This window comes from Amphiprion ocellaris, chromosome 12 (assembly GCF_022539595.1).
Source record: "Amphiprion ocellaris isolate individual 3 ecotype Okinawa chromosome 12, ASM2253959v1, whole genome shotgun sequence".
NCBI lineage: Eukaryota > Metazoa > Chordata > Actinopteri > Pomacentridae > Amphiprion > Amphiprion ocellaris.
Window position 1 is genome coordinate 29190018 of NC_072777.1, and position 20356 is coordinate 29210373.

Here is a 20356-nt window from a genome sequence, read left to right on the forward strand (position 1 = left end):
GCGAGAATAAAGTGTTGAGTTGGTCTAATTGATTGAGAAGCTAATGAAGATTCACATTTAATGAATTGCATTACTTGTCATCTTACTGGCAAATACCTCAATTAGTGCAGTTATCTTAGGGATCTCCTCGCAGATTTACAACGCACAAACAACAAATTGGGGAATAATTATTGGCAAAACAAAGCAATAAAGTCAGAAAAATTAACCAGAAAGTGATTTTTTTTTTGCCCACTACAATGCTGCAGGAGTGGAATGCTGCAGAAAGCCTTGTAAAAGGTTGTTGCTTTCTTCTGCATCCTTAACCATGAGCTCTGCTCCAGCCTCACCTTCACATCTCGGGTGCATTTCAAATCTAGCACACAACAGAAGTTGACATTTTCTCTCCTAAATTTATCTCTCTGCACAGAGACTCCTGCCTCTTGTTCCAGACACAGAACACTAGAGGCTCATTCATTTCTACAGAAGTCTGTCAGTCGCTGCAACATGCCCTCTGTGGCTTAGCTGAAATGCCAAGCAAGGGCACAACACACCTCCTTTGTTTTAATCATAAACTTGTCAGATGTAGAAAACTTGGATGAATTTTTAAAGGAGGATTCTGTTTTTCTATTATTTCACATCTTGTCGCTCTGTCGTGTTAACTCTGCATCTATTGTAGAGGTTCAGCGAAACTGTTTTGTTTTCAAGTCTGATTAAAACACTGAAATTAGCTGCCTGAAGCTAAGATTTTTCAAACTGTATTAGCTTTTACTGAGCCTACGAAGAGCCGAGTGTTCGGTCTTTTAGTTTCTGTTGTGAAGGTGAATCAGCATCTCCAGGATGTTTATCAAAGCTGCAGATTCATTAGTTGTGGTTCCCCAGCTGGGATTACTCTCATCCATCAACCCTGTCTCCCAAAAATTACGTTCCTTCACATTTCTTGATTAAGTTTCGTAGAAAATGTAGTTTCTGCCAGATTACGGCGGTTTGTGACATGTCACAAAATCAACATATCTTTGTCATTTAGTTTTATTGATTCTCTGCCGCTGACTTTAAGCCAGTCCATCTTATATATAAACAAAGACTGAAAAACAAAAGCAAACCTAAACTTAAGTCTCGGGGAAATGGTTCTTTCTCCATCCTCCCCTGAAACTTTCTCATGCACACATTGTGGAACCTTAAACTGGGGAAATATATTTGTTTCAAGACAAAATTACATTTTCTTTCAGAACACACATGGGAGTGCACTTTAGTCATATAGGAATATGATGTTTGGGAGACATTTTCCCAGAAATTTTCCCAGTTTGCCACCAACAAGTTTCACTCTACAGCAACAGTTTCCCACCTCAGTCAGCAGCAGAGCAGTGAGTGCAGCATCACCATCAATATCCTAGCATATGGGGAGATACAGACATCCCATTATCTTTCAGGTAAAGCTGTGCACTAGATGGTTTCAGAGTTCCATTCACGCCTACACCTGCAAACAATCACGCCTGCAAAATATCCACTGATTGTGTCTTCTCCTGTCTGCCAAGAACAACGTGTTATTTCACCATATAAGAATGATACACACATGCAAAATTACAATTACTTTACATTCATAAGAATTTGTTTTCTAAGGCAGTAAGTCCGGTTTTCACAGAGTTCTTTATGTTGGCAGGAGAGTTAACTTTGCAGTCCCTCCAGGAATTCGTGATGTTGCCATCGCAACAATTAACGCAAATCCAAACAATCTCCGTGAATTCTGCGCAACCTTGCAATTTTATTCAATCACTACAATGTTTCCAGAATTTTAGCCAGCCTCTCATGAATTCCACCAATTATAGCAGTCCCCAGCGCAAACGTGATGCACGTACGTCACCAAATTCACTTCCTTATTTATGGTTTGAAGATGCAGACATGTCCGATTCTAATGTCTCTCATTTACCAACAAAAATTACTGCTAAAGACCGTGCAAAACCATTCCCTGATGGATCAAACGAGCGGACCATAGACCAGACAAATCACTGCGACGAAAGCTGCTGCATCCAGATCTATTGCGAGCGCTGAGAGAATGAAGGTAAGTTAGATGAATTAATTAACATGACAAGCCATGTGCGTGTGTGTGTCAATACATGCGTGCCAGGATGTGAAATTAACTTCTGAAGCCACCGACAGATGTGTCCAACTATGATTCATTTAATAGTAAACGATCATTTTGTGCCTTAAATCTACCAACCACTTCATGTTAAACCAGCATCTGGCTGCTGCTAATGTCCCACCATGCTGTGCAAGGTGGTATAAATGGGTTAGAGCTTGTTACAGAATTAGTTTAGGAATAAATATTGTCAATTAAAATGTTGAAACGTGTTCTTAGATGCTGAAAAAAATGCAACTTTTTACCAACTATCAATGTCTCCTGCAGTTTCACTGCAACAAACACGTTTAAAACATCATAACTTACATCGTAATTTTTTAGAAAAGCTGCTGCGAATTCAGGCATTTTAGGCTGCAACAATCTTGAAAAACGCCCGCAAAACCCTGTAGGGACTGACTTTGAGCCAACTTTGGTAGATTTATGTCTGCTGTATGTCAACACTTTGCTGCAGTGAAGTTTAAATTACCTTTGCAATGAAACCCAACAATCCACCCATCCCATATGCTTATTATTGCTTCTATTGTTATACTGTATTTAGAGTTCTTGGGTTTTTTTTTTTACTGTAAAATACAAGCAGGATTTTGCACCTTATTTCTTCTACCAGCACACCTTGCATCTCATTTATGCTTCAAACTTCCCTTTCTTTGCTTTTGTATTATAAAAACTCCCCTTTAACCTAGTTTGTTGACTCCATCCGTCTGGTTGTGGTGAATCAGAATTTTAATTTTCGACCACCCACTCCTGCTCTTGAGATTTGTGGAATCCAGATCCCACTGAAGTTTTCTGCTTTCAGTGCATCTTATGTCCTTCTGCCTCTATCCTAACCTCAAACATGGAAACAAACAGGTGAACAGGCAGAAATGTGTTGTTGATCAGGTCTGACAGCAAGTATCCCTGGATGGCAACGCAGTTAGCAAAATGTTCTTTCCAGATGGCTAATTTCTGTGTTAAATTTCATTCTGACAAAACAAACATTTAAAATCATTCGTGTAAAAAACAGGCTTCACTGAAAAGCTGCAGGGAGCTCGTGCTAATTGCCCCACAAAGCTCCTTTCACAAGCTGTTTAGTGCGACCCCGAATCTCCACGAGTCTCCACATCCGAGGTGAAGAGTGCAAAGTTAACGTAGAGACACAATCTGCCTCATTAGTGGGAAATACAGCAGGTTGAAATGAACCAGGATCCTCTTTTAAAGTTCTCTTAGGTGTCAAAGCTGGACCGCATGGGGCTTTGCGGAAAATATATGTACTGGAGAGTAAAAATATTTGTTAAGCATATGCAGCTCGTGCAAATAAATCTCTGATGGTCTCCTGTTCGGACTGACTCAAAGCAAACACAACATCTGTTCAATAGGAAAATAAAAGTGGTGATTAAAATGAATGGTGTTGCCTATAGGATGACAGATTACACACACCCGACAACAAATTCCAATGTTTTGACAACTGTAAAGCATCTGCATTGAAATAGAGGCTTTTTTCCTGCAATTATCTTTTGATTTATTGCCGAAATTACAGTTTATGAAGCACATCACTGATTATTTTGCATTCAACTGTGAACTCTTGTTTCATGCCAGCAAGTCGGTGATGTTCAATACTCTATTAGTGCTGTGAAATTAATTCAAGTCACCCATTCCATTATTCATTTTCCAGCTCCGGAATGTAAAAATATGCAACAGGCATCGAATTTTACAGACAATCTCCAAGAACAAGGGAAAGACAAAGAAGACGTGTGACATCGCTGTCAGGTGAGTGATATTCCAATAGCTTGCATCAGTAGCAATTCCTCCGAGGACTGTCTGCGATGAAAAAGCATCGCTTAGAAAAAAAAAAAGAAAGGCTGTGCTCTACAAAGACACAAAGACCCAGACAGGAAGGATTGACAAGAAAACAAAACAAATCAAAGCCTGATGCCAAAAATGCTGCCGCTCAGATGACATCTCTTTCAAACACACACCATCATTCTGTCTACCACTCAGGAAAAAAACCCAAAAAAAACAGCATTTATGTGCCATTTCCTGGCTGTTGTGATTATTTGGTTAGAGGTAAAACACATCATATGAGGGAAGGTGTTCTCGTATCCTCGTGCTCATTTCTAGGCTGTACTGGTGAAATGAGTGAGAAGACAACAGTTTAAAACAGCCAATGTGGGCTCCACGGTGTTGTGCCGTTTTAAAAATAGCCATACATGTAAAGCCATTTAAATGGCTTGGCTTGTTCTGGGATTGTTCACAGCCTGTTCAGCTTCCTGCAGCATAATGGAGAGAAAATTGCCTCCGCCTGCTGCAGGGATGAGGATTTTTTGGACAGCAGGAGCAGAGTGGGAAGCTACTGATACAAACAAACCAGAAAACATGCTATTTTTGGTGTTACTTCTCAGAATCAATATTGTGCTTATTTGAGGAAACACTATTTGCAACTCCTGTGTATGAAAATATGACACACAGACATCAACAGAAATAAAATAAGTTCATTATAAAGCCGCGCTAAGAATCTGCAGTATAGTAACAGCTGCGCTGTACGTTTTTCAAAGTGAAAATCGACCTGATTGTTTTCTCCTAAAGACAGATGCTAAGGCATGTGGTGTAGAAAAACCTTTGTGGTGGCCACAGTATCAGGGAAGATAATAAATTACATTTATAGCTTCAGTGGTGTTCATCTGTTGGTCCATCTGTCCACTCGGTCCAGTTACTATATTATTCTGCTACTGGTCTGACTAGTCTGAAAGTTTCCCTAAAGATCAGTCTTGATGGCCGTTTTCCTAAAATTCCACCAGTGACATGAATGTGAAATGTGCAGAACATATTTGTCTTCACATCTCCAAAGGATTAAACTCTATGCTTTTGGCAGCTGTAATGCCATGCAGTTGTTTTCACAGTACAAATCCAATAGAAACAGATTTGTCAAATATAAGATAACTTACAGGAATCACTTGAAATGTAAATCAGCCTTCTGCTGTTAAAGGATGCTTCAGACAGTACACACCTGCAACATTAGCTGTTAAAAACTGTTTCTATTGCCCAGTTTGCTCTCCATCACCAAGGTTCCTATCAGGTTAATACATTTATGATTTGTTTTCTTTCATATGACATTTGGACGATGCTCTTCTAATTCTGCTATCTTGTTGCAGCCTTTTCTTCCGCAAGTTACGGGAAAATTAGTCTCTTCTACTGCATATCCGATGAATAAGCATCAGTACTGTACAATTGCACTGAACATGCTATTAGTTGTTTAATTAGAAAGAAGGTTCACTTACTATTTTTATGTGTCTTCTCCTGGGGAAGTAGAATGCACTTGGGATGAAGTAAATGTAGCATGATGTCATGCTATAAAACACTAATGGACTTTAACTGCACACATACATGCAGTGTTAGTGGAGCACTAAAATATGGGCATCGTGCAGCCTTTAGTCTTCACCTTCAACATCCGGTTTCAATGCCCAAGAAATGTTCTCTGCTGCGGTATCGTGGAGACACATGGTTAATGGTGTGAATGGTTATATTTAGACCTTAACCAAGTAGTTTTGGTGTTTAAACTCAACTAAACTGTTTCAATTAAGTCACAAAATCAATTGAAATTAAGTGAAAAAAAGAATGATTTAACCCAGGACATGAACCTCAACAGTCTGGGTAAAAGTCCCCTGACTTAAGTCATAAAATAAGTTGAAACTAAGTGAAAATATAATGATTCAACCCAGGATGTGAACCTCAGTCTTCTGGCTGGGTAAGTTCTGCGACCTACACCACCTCAACCCCTCCAACCTCCTTATGGGGCTCTTTTAAACAGGAAAAATTCCTATATGTCTGTAGGGTAACACTGACACTAAAGGTTGTTCGTATCCCTGAAATGCCAGCCGCTTTGACAAAATGGCAGTTTCTGACTCCCAGGGAATGAAAACGGGTTCTTTTAGCCTCTTGGGTCTACTGTTATAGTAGCTTTGCACCAGTTCATGACTTATAGTCCATGTCCATGTGTTCCCATCAGGTTGTCCTCCAAGACTGGATGCAAACCTCATCAATCTGGGTGATAGCTGAGCTCGTATGAGTTTTTAGTTATATTCCTTTGCCTCATGTTCAAGGTTTGTGTATCATAAGGGGCTCTAAACCTCAGGAACCCTTATTGGAGGCCCTGACAGCTAGTTGAACCAGGATGAACTTTCTCCAACTAAACTGAAAAAGTATTTTACATCTTATCGGTACCAAATAACATATTTGCCTGACAGTTTCTTAAAGAACACTGCAGCCCTCAGGAGCCACAACAGAGCTTTGGACTGGCGGTCTTGTTTGCCTGTACATCCTGTTATCCTGTGACTCACTCGCTGTATATCATCAGTATAGTAATAGAAAATGTATTGAAGCGCTCAGCATCATTTCAGCAAATATCAACAACTTACCGAGAGCAAGGTGGTGCTGGAATACTGATTACTTGTGGTTGTTATCGAGTAAGAAAAACAACACGGATGAATAGATCTCCCTCATGACAGGACTAATGGTTTCGGCAGCTGAATTAATCAATCTTCATCTGTAAAAAGTGGCACATTTATAATATTCGCAGAGGGCTTTGTATCTGTCTGTCCGCTGAACCGAAAATGATATTTTAAAAAATGAAATTGATTCTTCACCTTCCATGAACTCAGATTGATGTGTTATTGTTTTTTTTAAGTTATGCTGTTAACCTACACAGGCAATGTGAAAAACTAAACAGAGCACGCAAGTTGGTATCTTATAAATTAGGAATTATTAGTCTGGCTGCCAATATATTACATGCCATTCCTTACACTGGTGTATAGTAGAGATATAAGAAAGAAAACGATGTTCACAGGTCTGGTGGAACCACAAGATTATTGGGTTTTGAAAACATTCAAACTATAACAGTTTTTGTCAAACACTGAACAGCAGGAATTTTAATAACTCACACACATATAGTTTTTGAAGGCTGAAGTAGTAACATCATAAATGCTTACTTCAGGTAGTGGAGTTCTGCAGCCAGTAACCAGCCTGTCAAAACTGTCCACTGATTCTTCTCTAGCACTGTTGTCTGTTCTGATTTTTGATTCTGATTAATGATTGACAAATAGGATAAAATAAATAACAGAAAAAAAATCTCTCAGTCTCAAGAAACATCACTATAGCAAGACACTGTACCTGAGAAACAATGAGTCCAGTGTTTTGTTGACCCATCCATCAACCCCAGCCTCATCCTTAGTTTGACTCTATAACTACATCACTTGATTTACGCCTTTGATTCTGTCATAATTAATGGAGTCACAATTAAATATAATTAACTCAAACTCTCACAGTTCTCATCGTCCATGACTAATCTACAAGTCAGTCTGGTCAAACTTTTTTTTTCAATTTAATGGTTTTTGAGTATGCAGATTTTATTAAATTTTACTTAAAGACACAAATAGTTTTTTTTGTGATGCAGGTTTCAAATTAAGCGAGGAGCCGGAGAGAAACACTGAACAGGAAGATTAGGTTACAAAAATGAATGCAACATCAGGTGTATGGCAATATTTTAGGTACAAAAAAGATGATGTCAACTCAAAGCCACCATGAGGCAAAATCAGTTTGACCATTTGAATCAGCACCAGTCAGATTTTTCAAAAATATTTTTTATATATGCACTTTTAGAATCACCCCAATTGTTCTTGAATGATTAATTTAAATCATTTGGTGATAATTCCTGTGTTTTTCACATTGCAGTATATATCACAGAAAAACAAACTACCACAATGTCAGTTTTATCAAATATTATTGCAGCTCTAGTTGTATTAAGCTGCATGTAAAAGCAACGTATGCGCCGTGACATCTCTGATTGTGAATGATCCTTTGAATCCCAGGTGAGAAACATCACGAGAAAGACATTTTACGGTTTCAAACATCTGCTACCTTGCTAGAGTAAGGAAGGGACTGAAGGACTTAACTTTCATTTCCAGCAGAATTTACTATTGCATTACATTCCCTGGTTTTTCCGTCGCAGAAGAAATCCTTTAATAAACTTCAGATGATCTAAAATGCAGAAGCACGCCTTCTCACCAAAACTAAATCTAGACAGCACATGTGGTCTTTGCAATATCCCCTTGTGGACCTGAACACAGGCAAGTGTGGACACAGTGAACATGCAATTTGTGTTATTTTGAAGCCTTGAAGATACTCAGACACCGACAGACTTTTCTAGATTGCAGGGGAATGTTTAGGAGAATCTGTTGCATCCATGTGTAGAAAGTCGTGTGCCACACATGCACACTACTGCCGCACATGTGTAGTATTGTGTTAGCATAGTCACTGTGCAGCAGAGAGATGCATGGACTCTTGTGAACTTCATAAGATGATGAAATTTACTTCAAACAGACCCTCGTGTACTCCAGATGAGGAAGGTGTAAAACTGGCCTAGTTGAGGTTATTACATTATTTTCTTGTCTGCTTGGAGTCTGATTATGTTCCACAAGTGTGCAGAAGATATGCAGTTACATATTCTGTGCATGCTCATCTACTTCACTCCCAGGCATGTGCATTACTGCCCTTCTAATGTAAGGGATGGGTCCACATGGACTCTCATATACTCGGGAAGATGGCAAAAATTACATCACTCATAAAAACCCTTGGAAACCCTTACTCTGGCTTTAGAGATTCCTTTTTTATAGATCCCTTTTAGGTTTGATATCTCTTATTGGACTAGCTTCTGATTGTTCCACTCCTATGTTGGTTAAGTATGGCCCTGTAGATCCCTTAGATCCCGTAAATCTGTTCTCTTAGAGATGCTGCATGCTGGGTCATCAGCCTTCGCCTCTGGACCAGCGTTCTAAATGAGGTCTGATTCAGCTGAAAGCTTCAAACAAAACCTTGAAACTCATCTTTTTAGGCATGTTTTAACATAGTTTCATGTAATTCATGGGTATCAGATATATTTATTTCTTTTACTAAGGAGTTACGTATTTTATTCTCTTGTTCTATTATTATTATTATGAGTTGTTTTTGCTGTGTGACCTGTGCTATACAAAATAAGTGATTATTACTGTGTGTTATGTAGGAACAGTCTCATTTTTACTTGTTCACATGTTTACCTGTTAGCACCTACAGCTTTGACATTTTATTTCAATCAAGTTTGGTGAATCTGAACAACCAGATTCTTAGTCTGAGAACTAATTCACTGATCCATTTTGCTTTTACTAAACACTGACATGAACACCACACAAGGTTAAATAAAACATTAAATAATAACCTGCAAAAAAGCTCATTACCTCAAAGTCTGATGTGTTCTTTAATTTAAAAAAATACATCAACCAAGCCTTCGTTCACTCTCCTGACTGCTGCTCCACTTTTCTGATGGCCTTGCTGCCAGCTGTCATATAGCAAAAATAATGTAGTTACAGAGCTACCACTTGACTCTCCAACCTTCCCACCCAGTTGCTCTGCTCCCCTTGCCTCAGAAAATATATAATACAGCCAAGTGTTGTGCATGGACCAACACAAAGTCTGACATTTTAATTAAATTCAGAGAGAAAGGACCTTGACAGCCAGATTCTCAGAGCACGGTATAGTAACCTCAAGTTAAGTTGTATTTCCAATATCCACCTTTGGCTGAGTCGCTCAGTCATAATCTCAGTAGCTGGAGGGTGTTACGACTGTCTGCAAAGTGAGAGAGAATTTATTGCTCCATGCATAACCCCTTTTAGTCGTCCATATCTTTTACAAAGAGATTAGGCTCTATGAGACATGCTAAATGAAGCTTTAATTGAATTGGGGCATTAACAAGAAGCATATGTCCACAAATCTATTCATTTCTATCAACCTCGTATTTGATCTCATTCAGTTTTGAGTGTGTGCTGTTTTAACTGGAGCCACTCTGGGCAGAATAATGCAGCGAGGACATGTAAATGTGCCACACTATAAATGAATGGGTTCCCACGTTTAAATAAAAATCATGGTGATAATCCTGCAATAGCTTGTTATAAAATTGGTTTTCACTCAAGCAGTTGACATGCAAATACTGGCAGAGCCCATCTGCTGTAAGTAGTCACTTTATATTAAGTCAAATAGTGAACAAGGCCAGAAAATGTGTTAAATATTCTGGCATGGTTTTGATTAAATAAGTAGAAAATCTAAGTTGTAGAGAAAACTCTCTACAAGTAAAGCCCACATAAATTTTGTATTAATGTCAAGATCAGCTCAAAACTACAAACTGTTTGAACACAGTGAAGCATGGTCCTGATTCTGCACCTTGTTTTGCTGTAATTTTGTTCTCTCCAGGTGATTCTGTCTTTTTGTGTCTTGCAGTCTTGGCTGGTGATTAAACTCCCTTGTCTCCAGTGTTCAGCTGTGAATATTCCTCCTGCAGTCCCTCATTGTGCATTCTGACTCATCTAGAGATTTCTTCAGATGTCTGCCCACAATGAAGGTGACTCCAGTAACCACCTCTCTGCACAAGCAAGGCGGGTTTACATAATAAATATGCAGATCGCTCCAACCCCTTGAATTTGACTCTATAGTCAAGTGAAGTTTGTTAGAGAAGGAACTTTATTGATTGATGTTCCTGAAAATGCACTGAGGCTTCTTAAAAATGATGAATATGCTTACATTTCAAGGAGGATTTTATACCTTCATGCACCTACATGTTGGTGTTTCCTTCAGCAGGAGAATTTTCAATGTAGTTTTAGTAACTGAATGCTGAAAGGCCAAAGATGCTTTTGTGGCAGCAGTAATGGAAAAGAATTGGTAGAGAAAAGCAAACGTGTCAGTGAGTAGAGTAAAGTAAGTAAGTGAACCTAAAATCTGCAGGATGCCTGCACTGCAAAATTTTGAAGGTAGAATATTTGCTTGAAAGATTGATCTGCACAGTCTTGGAAGCACAGACATACAACCCATGTGGGTGGGAAGCCAGCAGGTCACAGAGCTTTGAGAAATCAGTGGAACTAATGGAAACATAGAGCGGAGTGTCATCTGCATACGAGCGGAAATTTATGCCAGAGCTGTAAATGTGATTACCAAGTATTTAGGAGGAGAAGAGTGCTGGACTGAGGACAGATCCTAGAGAGAAGAACTGCTCAATACATTCATTTACTACCTGTTTATTAAGTAGGATTGAAATTCTGAGATTGCAGGACAGCACTTGTTTAAATTCTGGTTAATTAACATACTACAAAGTGCTAAAAATCATGTTTTTTTAAAAAAATAATTTGTTAACATGCAAGTATGATGAGTTTTTTTTAATATTGTAGAAGGCACAATTTGAACAAAATAAGCAGTCAACATCATGGCTGAGCTTTTCCATCTTAAAAACTGCATTGTATTGATGACAGTCTCGGAATGCTTATGACAAAACCAGTCTTATTGGTGCAGTAGGTAGGTCTGGCTGCACCTCATTGTAATCCTTCTGTAGGAGGAAAATTTTCTGGCATGTTTGCATATATAAACTAAATAGATTAGTCTTTGGTAGTGCTAAGCCCAGGATGCAGCAACTGTGCCCCTGCAAAATGGTGAAAAGGGGAATTGTCTTGTTGGAACATCTGCATGCATGAAGGTAAAAATGTCAATAAAAATGTAAAATTTGCTAAGAGAACCAGGCAGGGCTGCTTTAATGCACAATCACAATGTTCTTCAACACTTTATAATGTGTAGGTTACTACTCAAGGTTGTTGCTGTTATAACCCATCATGAAGGAGAGTTTATAAATGGTGATATCCAGATAGGAGAAAGGAAATAAAATAGATTTTGTGAAATGCATAGTGAAAATTGCAGATCTATACCTGAAGTCTATACAACTGGTGAGTCTGACTACCAAACACTGACTCAACTATCTGGGGTTGCATATGCAACAAACTTAATCTGATTGAAAATGTACTCAGACAAATTTAACCTGCAACCTCTAGAGAAAGCATTGGCGTGGAGTTACATGTAAGAGATTTTTAAGCATGAAGGGAATATTTTAATGTGAAGAAAAACCTTCTGTATATTTAACTTTGATACAGAAAGACTTAGTATTTTGAGTTTAATGAGTGACTGGAGAGGGACGTAAAGTAAAACATAGTGAAATATTAGGGATAGTATAAAACTGTTCTTGGATCAAGGAAAATTACAACTGAGGTTTCAATAGAGTCGGCTTTCAGTTTTATCTGACAAAAACATTGCAAAAAGTGTTTGTGACAATTGATTTGATGCTATTTATTTTGTCTGCATTGGATCTTAGTTTTCTTCGTCTGGAAGCAGAAATTATAGCATTTTAGTCTTGGTTTGCCTGGCTTTCACACCAAAGAGTGTTCAAAACTGTTCATATTTCCATTTAAATATTTCCATTCTTGTTTGATGTTGAATTGATGTCAAGGTCCAGAGGACACTTATTCACATAAACCCTAACAGTGTTTTCGCAGAGCTTGTTTTAATCAAACCAAACCTGCAGGGTGTAAACAAACCATTAAAGGCATCAAGCACCTCTACTACCCTGAACCTTAAAATTCATGCTATGCACATTTACATAATGCTAATACTATTATTACTGTATCACTAATTTTGTTTTGCGGCTCTGCTTGAGTAAGTTTACATGTTGTAATGTTTGTTTGTTTTTAAAAAAAAAAAAAAAAACGTGATTTTTGTCATACTGTACATTACTGCAATATCGCTTCTCAGCCTCTGTCTGAAATGCTTTATATTAGCTCCTGTCTCTTCAAGGCTACACTCCTAAAAAGCCAACTCTGCTATTCATTGATTATATACTATAACCTCAGATATGTGTGTACAGGCAGGGAGATGTAGCTCTAGTAGAAGCAGCTCTAGTGGGGAAAAAGCAGTAGACTGTGTTGTAGCTGCTCATTGTTTCTTTGAGGGCTAATCTAGCTAACTAGACAGGGGCTGAGTAAATTTATTACATGGTGATGTACACTACCAGTCAAAAGTTTGTACACACCTTCTCATTCAATGTTTTTTCTTTATTTTCACTGCTTTCTACATTGTAGATACATACTGAAGAAATCAAAACCATGAAGCAAGATATATGGAATTATGTAACACAAAACATGTGAAGTAACTCTTAATATGTTTTATATTTTAGATTCCTCAAAGTAGCCATCCTTTACTTTGATGACAGCTTTGCAAACCCTTGACTTTCTCTCAATGAGCTTCATGAGGTAATCACCTGAAATGGTTTTAACTTCACAGCTATGCCTTGTTAAGGTTAATTTGTGGAATGTCTTGCCTTCTTGATGGGGTTGTGACCATCAGTTGTGTTGTGCAGAAGTCAGGTTTGTACACCGTTGACAGCACTATTTGACAACTGTTAGAATCCATATTATGGCAAGAACCAATCAGCTAAGTAAAGAGAAACGACAGTCCATCATTACTTTAAGAACTGAAGATCAGTCAGTCTGGAAAATTGCAAAAACTTTGAATGTATCCCCAAGTGCAGTCACAAAAACCATCAAGTGCTACGACAAAACTGGCTCACATGAGGACCGCCCCAGGAAAGGAAGACCAAGATTCACCTCTGCTGCTGAGGATAAGTTCATCCGAGTCTCCAGCCTCAGAAATGGCGAGTTAACAGCAGCTCAGATTAGAGCTCAGATAAATGCCACACAGAGATCTAGTAGCAGACACATCTCTACATCAACTGTTCAGAGGAGACTGACCAATCAGGCCTTTATGGTCAAATAGCTGCTAAGAAACCACTACTAAGGAAAAAGCAACAAGCAGAAGAGATTTGTTGCAAAGAAACACAAGGAATGAACATTAGACCAGTGGAAATCTGTGCTTTGGTCTGATGAGTCCAAAACTGAGATCTTTGGTTCCACCTGTCGTGTCTTTGTGCGACCAGAAAAGGTGAACAGATGGTCTCTACATACATGGTTCCCACCGTGAAGCATGGAGGAGGAGGTGTGATGGTGTGGGGGTGCTTTGCTGGTGACACTGTTGGGGATTTATTCAAAATTTAAGGCACACTGAACCAGCATGGCTACCACAGCATCCTGCAGTGACATGACATCCCATTCGGTCTGCATTTATTTGGACCATCATTTATTTTTCAACAGGACAATGACCCTAAACACACCTCCAGGCTGTGTAACGGCAGGAAACACAACTAGGGTGGTGCAGGCTGGTTTGAGGAATACAGGGGTGAGAGCATTGTGGATGCAGGGCCGTTGAAAAGCCGGAGCGGGACCAGTGTGAGGCAAGGCAGGATTGGGTCGACGAGAGTTTTGCTAATATTTGCAGAGGCAGACAGTTGCAGAACAAGGAAGAAAGAGGGAGAAGGAGGGAGAGAGTCAGGGCTGGAGCAGGAATCATGACACAAGACTGTTGGAAAACCATTTCAGGTGACTACCTCATGAAGCTCATCGAGAGAATGCCAAGAGTTTGCAAAGCAGTAATCAAAGCAAAGCATGGTTATTTTGAAGAATCTAGAATATAAAACATGTTTTGACCACATTTTTTTTGTTTACTACATAATTCCATATGTGTTCATTCATAGTTTTGATGCCTTCAATGAAAATCTACAATGTAAATAATCATGAAAATAAAGAAAAAACATTAAATCGTCAAACTTCTGACTAGTAGTGTATATAAGTCACAGGAAAAAATCCAAACTTCAAACAAGGCTTTTAGGGTGGGTAAGGAAAAGTATTTTCCCTGAAGAGAATAACTCCCTTTTGTATGGACTTAGAAATGTGTAAGTTTGCACACAAATCAGCTATATAACACACAATATGTGCTCTTTAAGAAAGGTGTATTGTTTAACTGGTAAATGATGACTGATAATTATCTCACTTACTATGTGAACATTACAACATCTTTCCCTGTGGCATTTTACTTGACTGTAAGCAGTTTATTGTTTTATAGCCTTGCAGCTGCAGCATCTCTCCAGTCGAAGCTGAAAATACATATATGTGTCACTTCTGCTCAAGAAAAGAAAAACCTAAAATCAGCCAGGTTGTTGCAATGAAGACAGGCAGAGCATCAATCAGAAATCATAGCATGTGTTAAAATGAGCTCCATCCACTCACACACAGCAGATGACATCACCCCAGAGAAATATGTAAAATTTTGAATTGATTATTCAAATTTTCTGCAGGGAGCTCCATGAAATATCAAGTGTGCCCTTTGACTGGCATTTGGACATGCTGCTCTTCTGATTACCCCGGGTAGCCAGGACTGTATTCTCTGCTAATAGGGCAAAACTGACACGCTGTTCATTAGTAGGGGCTGGTAATCAAAGGTACGCAGGCCCTCATTAAACAGTTGCCAATCATGTATCCTGGATCTTCACAAGCCAGACGCAGCCACAGCAGGCTTGACTGAGCATGAAGGGACAGTGAAATGAGGCCCGGCATTCCATTTCGCCATTTAGATACCGTGCCAGCTGAAAAAAATGCAAATTTTTATGGTTTCATTTCGCTTCAGTGCACATTTTCTTTCCCTCAAAGGAATCTGGAAGTTGATATACATCAGTCAGTGTTTCTGAATAAAAAGAGAAAACAGAAAACTTTTGAAAATGGTCACTGAGAAGGTCTACCTATTGATGCCCGGGTTTATACAATATGTTCCCAGTACGATAATTGACTTAACAGCTTAATTAATTGCAGAGGACACCATCATTATGTGGCACACTGGAGCATTTGCAGATGAGCTGACATTTCAAACGTTGACGGCTCGCGTGTTGTTTGGTATTCACTGGTGGGTGGGTCGTGTGACTGTACAGCAGTCTTTAGGGGGTTGTGTTCGCACAAAGGCAGGGATGCTGACTGAAACAGTCGCGGCCAGGCCTTGCACAAAAAGCGCAGGCAGGTGGTGGAATCAAAGTAACCAGAGAGACACTTAATAGGACACCCAAAGGCTAGCAGTGATGCAGCAGAGATGGAGAGGGCCCTGATCAAAGAGGAGGATGAGCTGAAAGCAGCCATCAGTGGAACACGGGCTCAAAAAACTGCCACAGTATTTTCACACAGTACCTGCATACCGTATATGAAGTACCTTAGAGAGGTACATGTGGTACACTGTCTGAGGAGAGTGGCTTCATGTGTAAGGCTCTGCAATCATAGACATTTATTATATCTCTGGTGTACTTATTCACACACATGCAAACTGTCAGATCCACATAAGACGAAGCCTCGAGCCACGCCAGAAGCCTTGGAGCTTCACCCACAGGGGAACCGTGACCTAGTTTTCCAACCCGTTCCCATTCCTAGGATGTCAAATACCGCTGCTATATGAAAGCTGCTAGTGTCAGAGGTGTCCTTTGGCGTCAGTGTCACCTGTGTCAATATTTGACACAGGTGACACTGACAGGTGGAGTTTCTTTGCTTTAACCTTTTGAACCCTGGAACAAGCCAGCAGGTCTGAAAGGCATGTAGTCTTCGAAAAACCTTCAAAAGTCCACCATTTATTAGCCAAAAGTGTCAGATTTTGAATTTTCTGCTACCAGGTTGTAGTAGCAGTGCCAGTATCAGCAGCAGTAGTTCAATCAATTAAATCAATCAAAAATTTATTTGTAGAGCACTTTCCAACAACATAGAAGAAGACCAAAGTGCTTTCCAGACAGAATAATAAACAAACAATGCAGTTTTTGATTACTATAAAACCATAAAACCCATAAAAACACAAAACTAAGAAAAGCATAAAACAGTCCTAAGATTCGAAAGCACGTTTAAATAAATAGGTTTTCAATCTAGACTTAAAAAGCTGCAGGTTGGTAATAACGCGGGGCTCGAGTGGGAGTGCATTCCAGAGTCTTGGGGTGGCTACAGCAAAGCATCGATCACCCCACTGCTTATACTGGGACCTGGGCATGTCCAGTACCATCTGCATGGACGACCGGAGGGCTCTACTGGGGCGGTGGATGGTTAAAAGCTCCGATATGTATAAAGGAGCTAGGCCATGAAGGGCTTTAAAAACAAATGTTAAAATTTTAAACTCAATACGATGATGGACCGGGAGCCAATGGAGGGCAGAGAGGATGGGGGTGATGTGAGTGTGTCTGGATGTGCGGGTTAACAGACGGGCAGCTGCATTCTGAACCAGTTGTAGTCGACGGAGTGACGATTGTGTGACACCAAAATAGAGAGCATTACAATAATCGATAAGAGAACTGATAAAAGCGTGAATGGCCTAGTAGTTAGTGTACTACCACTACTACTAGTAGTAGTCACATTGCTATTACTACCACCACTACTACCAATAGTAGTTATAAAGCCTAACTCATGTATATCCAGATTACCATCTATGTTCTTCCTCCAAACCCATTTTATGATTGGGATTACAGGCAATTCTTTAGGACTGCTCTCAAATAATTGAAATGTTACTAAACAAGGTTATACTTATCAAATTAAATAGCTCTGGTCTCCAGTATATTGGCGAATTCGGTTCTTTGTACTTAATTTATTAGCATGATTTCTTTTTAATATGTTGTGTACAGACTTAATTACTTCTCTGTCTACTTTTCTTACTCCATGTAGGTTTCCCAGAGACTATGGGTTGAGGAGGAATTGGAAGTTTGTCAGCTTAGACCTGGTGTCATTCCATCAGTGTTAAACTTCCCGGCTCATCTTGGAAGAGTACGTGCCAGAAAGACCACGACCAAGCAGCCTTGAGATCTTAGGCAGCGTCTCCCTGAGGTGGGTGTCAACGGTGTTCACGGTCAGGTCTGTGGTAATCCCGTCAAAAAACAAAACAGAAAAAAAATCTAGATTATAATCAACATGTAACCAAAGCACTCTGTGTATAACGCCATAGTATAGGATGTAGTTCAGAAAATGTCAAAGTATAGGATGCTTTACTCAAGAATAACATAGTATGGCCTGAAGTTCATAGTACAGCATGTTGGCAAGAAAAAAAAACAAAACATAGATTATTATGTGGTTCAAAAAGCGCCAAATGATAGGATGTTGCCTAAAATTGTCATGTATGATATGTGGTTCAAAAAATGTCATAGTGCAGTATATTGTCAAAATAGTGTGTTATTCAAGAAAACATCAGAGTATAATATGTCATCTAAAAAATGCCATAGAATAATAATTTCATTGCACAAGTAAAAGTATAGTAACTTTTAAAACTGTTCGAATTCTTATATGTTGCTAAAAAAAACAAAAAAACAAAAACAAAAAAAGTCACAGTAATATGTCAATTTAAAAAGCCTATAGTAGAGCGTGTCGCCCAACAAACATCATAGTATAGCATGTCGCTCTAAAAACGTCACAGTATAGCCTTTAGTCCACAGCTGTCAGTAGGTGAGGAGCAACACAAAAACAGTCCAAACGCTGGTTTCCAGAGGGTTAAACGAGTATTTATTTGAAAGAGTAAGTTTACAACAACACAACATGTGAGGGGGTTAAAAACAAATGGGTGTTAGTAAAATAAAAATAAATTAACAGAACTAAAAGTGAACTTTACGTTGACATTGATGGGCATTCCAGCCAGGAACAAAGTAAAAGATAATCAATACGAAAAAAAACTCTTCCTGTTTACCTCTTAAAACCCAAAAACACACCGCAGTAGCACCCTAAACTAAAACTACCAATGGGTTCCCTGTTTTCCTTTCTGAACTATTCAAAGGTCCCTCTCTATCTCCCCACACATCCACCAACCACTGGAACACATCTCCAAAGTTCTGCTGGACCAGCTCAGCTTCCCCTCAGAAGAAGTTCCACCACCTGCCAGATGAAGGAGCCTTTTGAGAGGCAGCTGACATCGTAATTGGACTGTACTTTGGTCTGTTCCAATCCAGCTTCAGCTCCAGAGACGGCAGGCGGGACGAGTCAACGGAGGCCGGGTGGACGAAGGCATGCAGCTGAGTACAATACAGAAAACAACAGAGGAGGAGTACAGCGGCTCAGGGCCAGAACAAACAGAGTAGCATCATATGTCTCTTAGAAAACATCATAGTACAGCCTTTGGTATGAAAAAACGCCATCATATGCATCGTATATTGTACAAATAAGTCAAAGGAAAGAGACATACATTGTAGAATTGTAGTAATTGTGGGCTGACTGATTTACTGATTATCAGTATTTTAATTTTTACTGATTTACGGTAATAAATACATTTAAAAATGGTGCTACTTTGGCTCTGAACCTTTATCTACCTGTGGTTGCTCTGTCTTCTGGAGTGATTTGATTGGTTATACGTAACGAATAAAACTCCTTTAACTTAACATCTGTAAACAAAACAAAAACGTATCAACAAAGTTTTCTGTTAGAATTTGTGTTCTTCTAAGTTTAACTCCAAGATTTTAAATACTTTCATTTACTGCAAATGAATATCTACTCCAAATGTCTCACTAATAATCATTATCAGCCTTAAAAACCCACAAAACACCCCTCTATACTCGACCACACCTAGTACAGTCCGGTTCCCCCTTCTATAAATCTGCTTGGAATCTTCCACTTCCTGTTTGTCAAAGTGGCCTTCTACCTGGACAGGTTTTGTTGGAGCTCATGCAACAAACATTTTGGGTAACTGCACTTTAATATGGATGGATGACACTGAATTAGAGTCTGTTTTAATGAGACTGAGTTAAGATGTGTAGCTCTGTCATTAAATAGTAAATTATTTCTCAGAATTCACAGAGAAAAGTCTGAAATGTTTGCTAGGTTAGCGTCCCACATGTTCTTTGGCTCAGCTAAAGCTAACTCTCTCCAACTTCTGGATCTCTTGAGTTGCTTGTTAATTATCTTGCTAGATTTGTTGAAGCTCAGAAATTCTGAGATGTTTGTTCAAAATAAGCTCATTCTCAAGTCTTCTCTGAACTGTCCTCTTTTGTTTTAACTTTCCCTAAACTTAGGAGTTAATGACAGAGCAGCACATCCAGACTCAGTCTCATTTATGTAGAGATTAAACTTCAGTGTCATTCATTGATGTTAAAGTGCAGTTTTTCAAATGTTTGTTGCACATGCTCCAGACCAAAGCAGTCCAGGTGGAAGACGATGTGAAGAGAAAGCTCCAGAGGATGAATATCACACATTTACATTGGAAATTAATGTCCTTTAATTAGACATTGTCATGCAAAAGTTGGATTTCCCTTTGTTGAGTGCTTTGTTGATGTTGGTTTCTAAATGTTTTTTGACACTCGGCCCCAAAGATTAAAACCTTCTACGGCTCACAAGCTGCAACAATTCACACATTATCAACTATCTTTCTGACTAAACTCAGATAAAAAGTGAAAAACTGCCTGATTCCTGCATCATGAATGTAAACCTTTTTGGTTTTATGACAGTAAACTGAATATATTTGGGTTTGACATTTTATAAACCAAAACAAGAAATGAAT

The 20356-nt window shown here is 39.0% G+C and overlaps 1 long non-coding RNA gene across 1 annotated transcript; it reads left to right on the top strand.

Annotated features, from left to right (window-relative positions):
* Positions 1 to 1866: 1866 nt before the first annotated feature.
* LOC111563820 (uncharacterized) lies at positions 1867 to 19140 on the top strand. The gene is made up of 5 exons (XR_002745709.3): positions 1867 to 2035; positions 3762 to 3856; positions 10388 to 10508; positions 17548 to 17706; positions 18644 to 19140. It is a non-coding gene; the product is annotated as an uncharacterized LOC111563820 (long non-coding RNA).
* Positions 19141 to 20356: the final 1216 nt, after the last annotated feature.